The sequence below is a fragment of the Martes martes genome, assembly GCF_963455335.1.
Source record: "Martes martes genome assembly, chromosome: 3".
NCBI lineage: Eukaryota > Metazoa > Chordata > Mammalia > Carnivora > Mustelidae > Martes > Martes martes.
In genome coordinates, this window is record NC_137890.1 from 80,035,208 (window position 1) to 80,045,824 (window position 10,617).

The following is a 10,617-nucleotide window of genomic DNA, read 5'->3' on the forward strand; positions in this document are numbered from 1 at the left end:
GCCCTGCCTTCCAGGGCTGACTTGGGGTTGGGGGAAGCTGCTCCTACCCTCCTGGCTGCTGGGGGAATATGGGCACCCAGGACCTCCACACTGAGATGGTAAAGGAAGCTCCTCGTCCTGAATCCGCTGGGGCCCAAGCAGGCAGTGCAAGGGCCCAGGACATCAGCAGGCCTCTGGGCATTCTGGTACAGGGGATGAAAAATGGCCACTTATGAGGTGCCTCCTTTGGCTGCTTGGAAGTGATGACCACCTGTTTGGAAGATTTACCAACTATAAACCTGTGTGTATAGTGTAGATAGGCTTCTGTAAGCCTTTCCCACAGCCTTTTAAACTTGAACACCTTGTTAGCGACCTGTGACCTTTCTAGATGCAGAGAAGCTATCAACGTATGCTAAAAGGACAATTGGAGAAAAGACTTGTTTTGTGATCTTTTTGTTAAAATTCACTCAAGAGATACTTCATCTGGAAATGACTTTTGGAAATGCAGCCTCTACATCACGTTTTGGATTCACATCCACATATTTTGTCCAGGGTTGGAGAGAAGGAGAGAAGACAATGAGAGGCGGGGAAAGGTTTCCCCAGAACGGGTGTGTTGGAGCCATTTCCCCAGATGTGTGCTATCACTCAGCACTCCTGTACGTAGTGTATATAGTGATTAAACTTCAGTCCTTAATTAAAGTATGTTGCTTTTCTAGATGTTTAGAGGTGCTCATCCTATTTAACAGTAGATATAGAAAGGGTTAATATTTTGCTCTTCTTAGATTGTCTTTCTAATAGAAACACTGAACCACTCTGAAAAATAATTTATCTATACTTTTCACTGAGTAGATGGAGGAGACTGGGAAGGGAATTATACACATTTCCTATAATGTTGCTGTATACATGGTGTATACAATAGAAAAGGGTGTGCTCTGATTTCATATGACAGAGGATTGATAAATATTTTGTATACTTTCTTGGTTAAGTTTGTAAGAAGACTTTTAAGCAGTACTTTTAGAAGTGAAATCCTTAACCTACCTCTGGAGTACAACATGCCTGTATTTTGTCCTTTAGTTAGGTTGGGAAGACAAAAAATAAGGAGAGATTTTGCCAAAATGTCATATTTTGCAGACACTTTCAGATTATAACCATTCCTCCCCATGTGCATTTTATTCCAAACAGCTATACATACAATGAACATTGTAGGTCCATATTTTAACATCTAGTCTTTCTAGATACTTTGAAGTGAAGATGTTTGTTACACATAGTAAAATAATGTGTTTTTGGTACTTTTTTTGGGGGGGGTTATTAAGTTCAAAACCTAATATCCTGTGATGAAGTTTATTTTAAAAGAAAAAAAGGACTGTCTTCTGAAACTGATGTCGTTTCCATCTCTTTGAGCTGTATCACATTTATGAACTCTTTCCTGGACAAATTACAAAAGAATGTATGAAAGGAAACATCCTATGCCATCTGTTCATTTTTAGAAAACACTCCAAATTATACTTGATTCCATATGTGTAGGGGGCTTGGGGGCTTTGTTTTGGTTTCAGTTGTTAAATTATCCTTTATTGAAATGTTTTTCTTTGTAGTTCTTAACTAGTGGGGCATTCCACTGCACCATTACTGATGTCATCTATGATGTCATGAGGGCGGCAACCATCAACATTGCAGGCCACAGACTGGGCAGTGCCCAGGACCTCTCTAATGGTTTCAGACAGTTCTCTGGCTAAAGATTGGTGCCACATCTGTCGGGCATTGCTGACAATCTCATCAAAAGTGATATTTCCACTGTGCTTAATGTTTTCCTGCTTCTTTCTGTCTCTTGGCAGTTCCTTGAGGGCTTTGATAATCAGGGCAGAGGCAGAAGGTAGCCCTTCAGTCTGGGCCTGCCTGTTCCAAATGGTCGATCTCATTGTCATCCTCAAACCTTTCCAATCACCAGTTGCCTTAGTGATGTCATCACCAGCCATTTTTTTTTTTTTTTTGGAGACAGACCAGGGGGCTGATCGTAGGTGCCAGGGCAGATGTGGCACCAGAGCACCTCAGGTACATGAGTGTGATCTCACTGGGGTCGAACTTAGGGGTTGTGGTGGAGGTGGCTGACTGAAGAGAACACTCCTCAGAACCCAAAACCAAAAGGTCCGTATGTGTTTGTAGTGGGTGCAGTTAAATTTCTTGGGGTACCTGGGTGGCTCAGTCCGTTAAGCATCTGCCTTCAGCTCAGGTCACGGTTTCAGGGTCCTGGGATCAAGTCCCACATCAGGCTCCCTGCTCAGTGGGGAGCCTGCTTCTCTCTCTCCCTCTGCCACTCCTCCTGCTTGTACTCTCTCTCTCTCTCTCTCTCAAATAAATAAATAAATAAAAGAAATTAAGTTTCTTGTTTTGAAACAACCTAGATGTCTTGGGTGATGACGCATGATATAGAGCTAGTGGAATAACATTTTATAAATATCTTTGTTTAATTTTATGTAAAACGGGGGAACTATTTTATAGGTAGAATTGTTAAACCACTTTGGGAAGTACACATTCGGTGCTTGTTCATTGGTTTGTGAGTGAGATAAAAGGCAGTACAAGGTTGAGGTTCTACAGATGTGTTTCTATGTAGATTATAGCTGTAGACTGATTTGTATCAGTCAGCATTTGATATAGCTATACTCTATAGATACATTATTAAACAGTTAAATGGAAAATATTTCTTGCTAATACTCTAGTAGTATAGGTCAAGTATTGATTAGAAGCATTCAATTATATATTCTGTGCTTTATTATTTAATGTCTTATTTTATTCTGATTATTAAAAGAGAAGAGACTCTTCTAATTGAAATATTTATAGCAGCCTGATGTTCTTTCCTTCTTCTAAGATTAAACATTTTATTCTCCTACCGAGGACTAGACTACCTTTCTTTATTAACTAGTTGGTGATGTTCACTCATACTGATTAAAAAAAACTAGTGCTTCCAAACTTTGATACAGGACATTATTCATGACAAATGAAAAAGTGAGGTACAAAACCATGTGTATGATCCTCAGTCATATAAAAAATGTATATGCCTAGATACCATGCTCTGATATTGTGGTTTTCAGTGAATTTGTTTTGGGACTCCTGGGTGGTTCAGTCAGTTAAGTGTCTGACTCCGTTTCAGCTCAGGTCATGATCTCATGGGTGGTGGGATCGAACCTCCAGTCAGGCTCCAGGCTCAGCAGGGAGTCTGCTTGAAGATTCTCCCCACCCGGGCTCACACGCTCTTCCTCTTAAAAAAATAAATAAATCTTTAAAAAAATAAGTGGATTTATTATTTAATTATTTTTCAGTTTTCTGTGATAAACACATTGCTTTTAAATCTGTGGAGAAAAACATACATAGAAACATTGAAGGAGACTAGAAGGAAACACCAAAACAGTTGGGAAAAGTGGGGGGGGGGGGTCAGCAGGGCAGTAGTGAAGGGATCTTCTGTGTTTTGCTTTATATGTTATATACTACAGGAATCTTTCTTTTTTAAAGATTTAATTAAGAGAGAGAGAATGGGGGAGGGGGTAGGGAGGGAGATGATCCCAAGCAGACTCCCCACTGAGCATGGAAGCCATCACAGGACTGGATCCCACAATCCTCAGATGATGACCTGAGCCAAAATTGAGAGTCAGATGCTTAACTGACTGAGCCACCCAGGCATCCCTATGTAAATCTTTCAATGTATGTATGTTAAAACCAGATGAGAAAGTGAAAAAAAGGTTTTTGTGAGAAAAATTTGTAACACTATCTTATTTATCACTATTTTCCCAGTACCTAAAAATAGTGCCACATAGTAGTCACTCAGTAGTTTCTCAGTGTGATTCCCTACAAAGAAAACAATAACTGTGCAGACATGGAGATCTGGAAGGACATTATTTTTGTAATCAGGAAAAAAACATTCAGTACTACCTTCTGACTGGAAGATTATCTTCCAGTACCAGGAGTTCCACTTGGTGGGACCTGTGCCTGGGAAATGCAGCTATGTGAGTATGCCTGCACACAGATACACATGACAGCATCATTTGAGATTGGAAAAAATTAGAAATAACTAATTATCCATAATGAAACATATTAAATACTTAATGGATATATCCATTCTCTACAATACTGTGCATTTTTTTTAAGTAAAAAGAAGTATCTATCTAGACTGACAGGGAAGGCCCATGATACATTGTTGAGTGAAGAACAAGCAAGTTCAGACTATCAGTAGCTGCAACAACTCCAGTGGCTCTCAAAGAATTACACTGAGTGAAACAAACTAACATAATCCCACTTATACTACACTCTTGAAATAAAAAACTTCTGGAAGTGAAGAATAGATAGTGGTTGACAGGGATTGGGAAGTGGAGACTGGAGTTATAAATGGAGAGTGTGAGAAGTCCTGTGGTGATAGCACAGTTCCGTACCTTGATTGTGGTGGTTACGCAATTCCACACATGACAAAATTTTGTAGGAAACTATACACACTAACAAGTGAGTGCATGTAAAACCGTGAAATTGGAGTAAGCCCTAGGTTGTACCAATGTCACTTTCCTGGTTTGGTACTGTACTATAGTTAAGTAAGATACTACCACTGGGGGAAACAGTGAAGGATACACAGGGCCCCTTAGTACTTTTTGCAACTTTCTGTGAATCTCTAGTTCCAAATAATAAGTTGGAAAAAGCAAGTTGCAGAACAAAGTATATAGTATGATTCCTTTTTTTTTTTTTTAAAGATTTATTTATTTATTTATTTGTCAGAGAGAGAGAGAGGAGCGAGAGTGAGCACAAGCAGACAGAGTGGCAGGCAGAGGGAGAAGCAGGCTCCCTGCCGAGCAAGGAGCCCGATGTGGGACTCGATCCCAGGACGCTGGGATCATGACCTGAGCCGAAGGCAGCTGCTTAACCAACTGAACCACCCAGGCGTCCCAGTATGATTCCTTTTTTAAAGTATGTTATGGGTCAGTCGTCTTGACTCCAGCTCATGTCATGATCTCAGGGTCGTGGCTTCAAGCCCTGTGTCAAGCTCCACACTCAGCGGGGAGTCTCCTTGAGGATCTTCTCTCCTTCTGCTCCCCTCAGCTTGCCTTCTCTCTCTCAAAACTAAATAAATCTATAAAAAGATAAACATATGTTATACATGCACATGCACATGTGTTAGCATGTCAATTTTATATGCATAGGAAAACACCTAAAGGGTAGACAGCAAACTGTTCCCACTACTTAGCCCTGGGGACGAGAAGGGCAAGCAGGAGTGGGCTGACACAGGAGGGAAGACTTCACTGCTTCCTCCACATGTTTGCACACTGTTTAGACTTTTTTCTCAATGGACGTTTATATTATACTTTTATGTTATTTTAGTAACCAATAAGAAATGTTTTGAGTGGTGCCTTTAAAACAGGAGGACTAAGGCTGTATGAATGGCCAAGAAGTTGTCACCTCCCTTTTAAATAATGAAATCTAAACACCATGGGAATCAGCTCAGTAAAATTCCCGCAGCATCAAAATAAATACAAAGAAACATCTGCTTCTTAGAAATTTCAAGGAGGCAAGGGAAGCAAGGGCAAAAATGAACTATTGGGATTTCATCAAGATCAAAAGCTTTTGCACAGCAAACAGTTAACAAAACCAAAAGACAACTGACAGAATGGGAGAAGATATTTGCTAATATTTGCAAACATATCAGATAAAGGGCTAGTATCCAAACTCTATAAAGAGCTTAGCAAACTCAACACCCAAAGAACAAAGAATCCAATCAAGAAATGGGCAGAGGACATGAACAGACATTTCTGCAAAGAAGACATCCAGATGGCCAAAGGACACATGAAAAAGTACTCCACATCACTCGGCATCAGGGAAATACAAATCAAAACCACAATGCGATACCACCTCACACCAGTCAGAATCACTAAAATTAACGAGTCAGGAAATGACAGATGCTGGCGAGGATGCAGAGAAAGGGGAACCCTCCTACTCTGTTGGTGGGAATGCAAGCTGGTGCAGCCACTCTGGAAAACAGCATGGAGGTTCTTCAAAAAGTTGAAAATAGAGCTACCCTACGACCTAGCAGTTGCACTACTGGGTATTTACCCTAAAGATATGAATGTAGTGATTCAAAGGGGCACGTGCACCCGAATGTTTATAGCAGCAATGTCCACAATAGCCAAACTATGGAAAAAACCTAGATGTCTATCAACAGATGAGTGGATAAAGAAGAGGTGGTATATATATACAATGGAATACTATGCAGCCATCAAAAGAAATGAAATCTTGCCATTTGCGACGACGTGGATGGAACTAGAGGGTATTATGCTTAGTGAAATAAGTTAATTGGAGAAAGACAACTATCATGTGATCTCTTTGATATGAGGAAGTCAAGAAGCAACGTGGGGGGTTTGCGGGGTAGGAAAAGAATAAATGAAACAAGATGGGATCAGGAGGGAGACAAACCATAAGAGACTCTTAATCTCACAAAACAAACTGAGGGTTGCGGGGGGTGGGGGTAGGGGGGTAGGGAGAGGGTGGTTGGGTTATGGACATTGGGGAGGGTATGTGCTATAGTGAGTGCTGTGAAGTGTGTAAACCTGGGGATTCACAGACCTGTACCCCTGGGGCTAATAATACATTATATGTTAATTTAAAAGAAAAAGAAAAAAAGAAATTTCAACGAACCTTAGTTGTCATCATAAACAAAGAGCACAGTCAATAGAAACAACCTTGACTGTGGAGATAAAGCTACCTGGCTAGAATCAGACTCGTGTGCCCTAAGGCTTTCAGGATCTGCGCTGACACCACAAATAACTCTCTTAATTTCAGTTAGGGACAATTTATTGAACATAGTATAAGAGGAATTTAGGAATGTGGCTAGAAATAAAGTTAATGTGAAACAATATATATGATCTTTATCGTGTTGCTCATGCGGCTCATGTGGGGAAATTATTCATGTTCAAGTTAAGGTACGAAGAAGGAAGAAAAATGGCTGGAGTAGGAAGTCTTCCTTTTTAACAACACCCTTTTTAAAGAAAAACAAAAAGGGCAGCAAGTAAGAAAAATAAAATGAGGAATCAATGCTTTGAAGTTTCTGGCTTCTGGTATGAGAAAATGTGAGTTTCCATAATAGAGAAGGCTAGTAAGAAAGTAGATGCTTTGAGGTGGAAGAGAGAGTTTGGTTTTGAACATCTTAACTTTGAGATAACATGTAGGTAAAGACGTCAAATAATGGGGTGTTTCAATCTGGAGCTTAGAAGAGATAGTACAAATTTTGTGCATCAGATCTATAGCCTGGAAATGATCACCAGTAATGGCAAATTCATAGATAAGTATGTAAAATTATATTTTATTAATTTCTCTAAAAGTTGTTCTTCTTTAAAACAAAAATTATAATGCTATATTGTGAGATTTGTAACATTAAAAGCACAAAAAAATGGGTTGGTAAATGAATGAATGAAAAATGGTTGGTAAATGAAACTATACAGTTGTAATGAAAATAGTGTAATATTAACTCTAAGTAGACTGATAACTTAAAGATGTAGTTCCTAATTCCTGGAGATGCCACTAAAATTACTGCAGAGCAATATAGCCTAAAAGTGAACAGAGGAGCCAAAATGGAATAATAAAAGATGTTAACCCCAAAGAAGTCAAGAGAGGAACTGACACAAAAACCAAATGAGAGTAATAGAAAACAAATAGCAAAAAGCAGACCTTAATCATAACTTAAATGTAAATATACTAAATACTACAATTCAAAGATAGTAATTGTCAAATTGGATTTTTTTTTTTAACCCTGGGGCATCTGGGTGGCTTAGTCAGTTGGACATCTAACTCTTGATTTCAATTCAGGTCATGATCTCAGGGTCATGAGTTCCAGCCCTGTATCCGGCTCCGTGCTGGGCATGCAGCCTGCTTAAGGTTCTCTCTCTCCCTCTCTCTCTGCCCCTCGATCCACACTTATGCACTCACTCTCTCATCCTCTCTCTCTTAGAAAAAAAAAAAAAAAAGACCCAATTATATGATTATATGCTGTCTCTAAGAAATGTATTATAAACACACACAAAAAAGCCTTGAAAGTAAAAGAATGAAATAAATATACATGTCATGCAAACATTAGTCATCAGATAAAATATGCTTTCATAATGATAAAAGATCAATACTTCAGGAAGGCATAATAGAGATTTATATGTGCCTAATTACAAAGCTTCAAAATACATGAAGTAAAAACAACTAAAGGGAGAAATTGACAAACCTGGAGGCATAATTGCAATATTTTAAATCACTTTCTTTATAATTGATTAAATGCCTATACCAAAAGTCAGAATATAAAGAGTTGAGTGACACTATCACCCACCTTGACCTGGCATTTACAGAACAGTACACCCATTATCCATAGAATGCACTTATCTTCATTAACACATGGGATGTTCACTAAGACCACATGGTGAACTATAAAAAAATCTCCAAATTTTGAAAGATTGGGGCACCTGGGTGGCTCAATTGGCTAAGCACCTACCTTCAGCTCAGGTCATGATCCCAGAGTCCTGGGATCAAGCCCCACATCAGGCTCTGGGCTCAGCAGGGAGCCTGCTTCTCCCTCCCCTCTCCACTCATGCTCTCTCTTGCTATCTCTGTTGCTATCTCTGTCTCTCTCTCTCAAATAAACAAAATAAAATTTAAAAATAAACAATAAAATTAAAAAAATAGACTGAAATATTTTTCAATGTCTCTCTTGCTATCTCTGTTGCTATCTCTGTCTCTCTCAAATAAACAAAATAAAATTTAAAAATAAACAAAATAAAATTAAAAAAATAGACTGAAATATTTTTCAATGTCTTATTACCATGACAGAATAAAATTAGGAATTAATAGCAATAACACATCTACAAAAGTTTGAAGTAAGACCCAAGGTCATGTAATACGAATATGTCCAAGATACAATAAAAAATCAATCATACCAAGAACCTGAAAAGCCTCAACTTGAGAGAAAATATAAAGACACTGACACTGAGATGTTGGAGTTATCTGATAAAAAGTTAAAGCAGCCATCATAAAAATGTTTCAGTGAACAATTATAAATACTCTTGAAATAAATGAAAAATAGAAAGTCCCAGCAAAGAAATAGAATATACAAAGAAGAAACAGATGGAAGTTATAGTTATAGTTATAGTTATAGTTGAACTGAAAAATACAATAACCAATATAGAAAAAAATACAATAACCAATATAGAAAACATAATGGATGGGCTTAGGAGTAGAATGGAGGAAACAGAAGAAAAATATAGTGAAGTTGGAAATAGAATTATAGAAATTACCCAATCTGAACAACAGAAAATCAACTCAGGGTCGGGGAAGAAGGGGGAGAACAGAGCCTCGAGGACCTGTGGGAGGTCTAACATTCCTATTATTGGAGGTCAAGAACAGGAAAAAGAGTGTGGGGCTGATAAAGTATTTGTAGAAGTATGATTGAAAATGCCCCCAAATTTGACAAAATACATAAATCTACAGATTTAAGAAGTTGAGTGAACCCCAAACGATAAAAAAATCCAAGCCAACACCCATAATAATCAAACTTCTGAAAACTAAAGACAAAGGAAACAGTTCTTGAAAACAGCAAGAGAAATGACACCTTTACCTAGAGGGAAAAACAAGTTGAATGGCAGTGTATTTGGATTTCTTACCTGAAAATAAGAAGGAGGAAGGAAGTGACACGTTTTTTCAAGCACTGAAAGATAGAACCACCAATGCGGAATCCTACGTACGTCTGGTGAAAATACTGGTCAGGAATAAAATTCACTTTCTAAGTGAATTCATGGTGACAGATCATAGCTACACTTGTGGTGAGCGCAGCATAACAAATAGATTAGATATTGAATCACTATGTTGTGCACCTGAAACTAACGTAATATTGTGTGTCAACTATACTTCAATTTTATTTTTTATTTATTTATTTTTGAGATTTTATTTATTTGACAGAGAGAGACACAGTGAGAGAGGGAGCACAAGCAGGGCTCGGAGTGGGGGAGGAAGAAGCAGGCTTCCCACTGAGCAGGGTGCCCGATGTGGAGCTTGATCCCAGGACACCTGGGAAAGCTTGGCACTTAATGACTGAGCCACCCAGGCGCCCCTATACTTTAATTTTTAAAAAGTAAGTGAATTCATTGCCAGCAGACCTACCCCGAAAGAATGCCTAAGCAGAAAAGAAATGATAAAATAAGGATTCTTGCAACATCAGAAAGAAAGATGGAAGGAGCAACAACTTAGAGTTGGCTCCATGTTACATGTGATGGAAAAACTGGCTGCAGCGGCCATAACTACTAATCTTTGGATTCCCAATAGGAATATGAAGGATCTTTATCCCAGCACCCCAAGAGAAAATATCATTGCACCCCATTGATCTCAGTGGATCACATAACCTTCCCTGAACCAGCCACAACTACAGGTGTACAATGTGCTCACTGGACCCATTCTTGAGATGGAGGAAGACCCCACCTGCATCAAAAGACTGAGAAAAGGGATAATTCCCTAGTGGAAAATCAGAGACTTGTTAGCAGGGGGAAAAAAAGTGTTCTGGGAGGAATTAATAGACGTTTCACTGTAATGAATAAATAAAGATGAAGAGCAAATGGAAAAAAAAACCCAAAAAACAAAAAGCCC

The 10,617-nt window shown here is 38.7% G+C and overlaps 1 pseudogene across 1 annotated transcript; it reads right to left on the reverse strand.

Moving 5' to 3' along the window:
* Positions 1-1,574: 1,574 nt before the first annotated feature.
* On the reverse strand, positions 1,575-6,808 carry LOC308340244 (large ribosomal subunit protein uL11-like; annotated as a pseudogene). The gene is made up of 2 exons: positions 6,710-6,808; positions 1,575-2,085 (listed from the first exon to the last, which is right to left on the reverse strand). The product of its transcript is annotated as a large ribosomal subunit protein uL11-like (transcript).
* Positions 6,809-10,617: the final 3,809 nt, after the last annotated feature.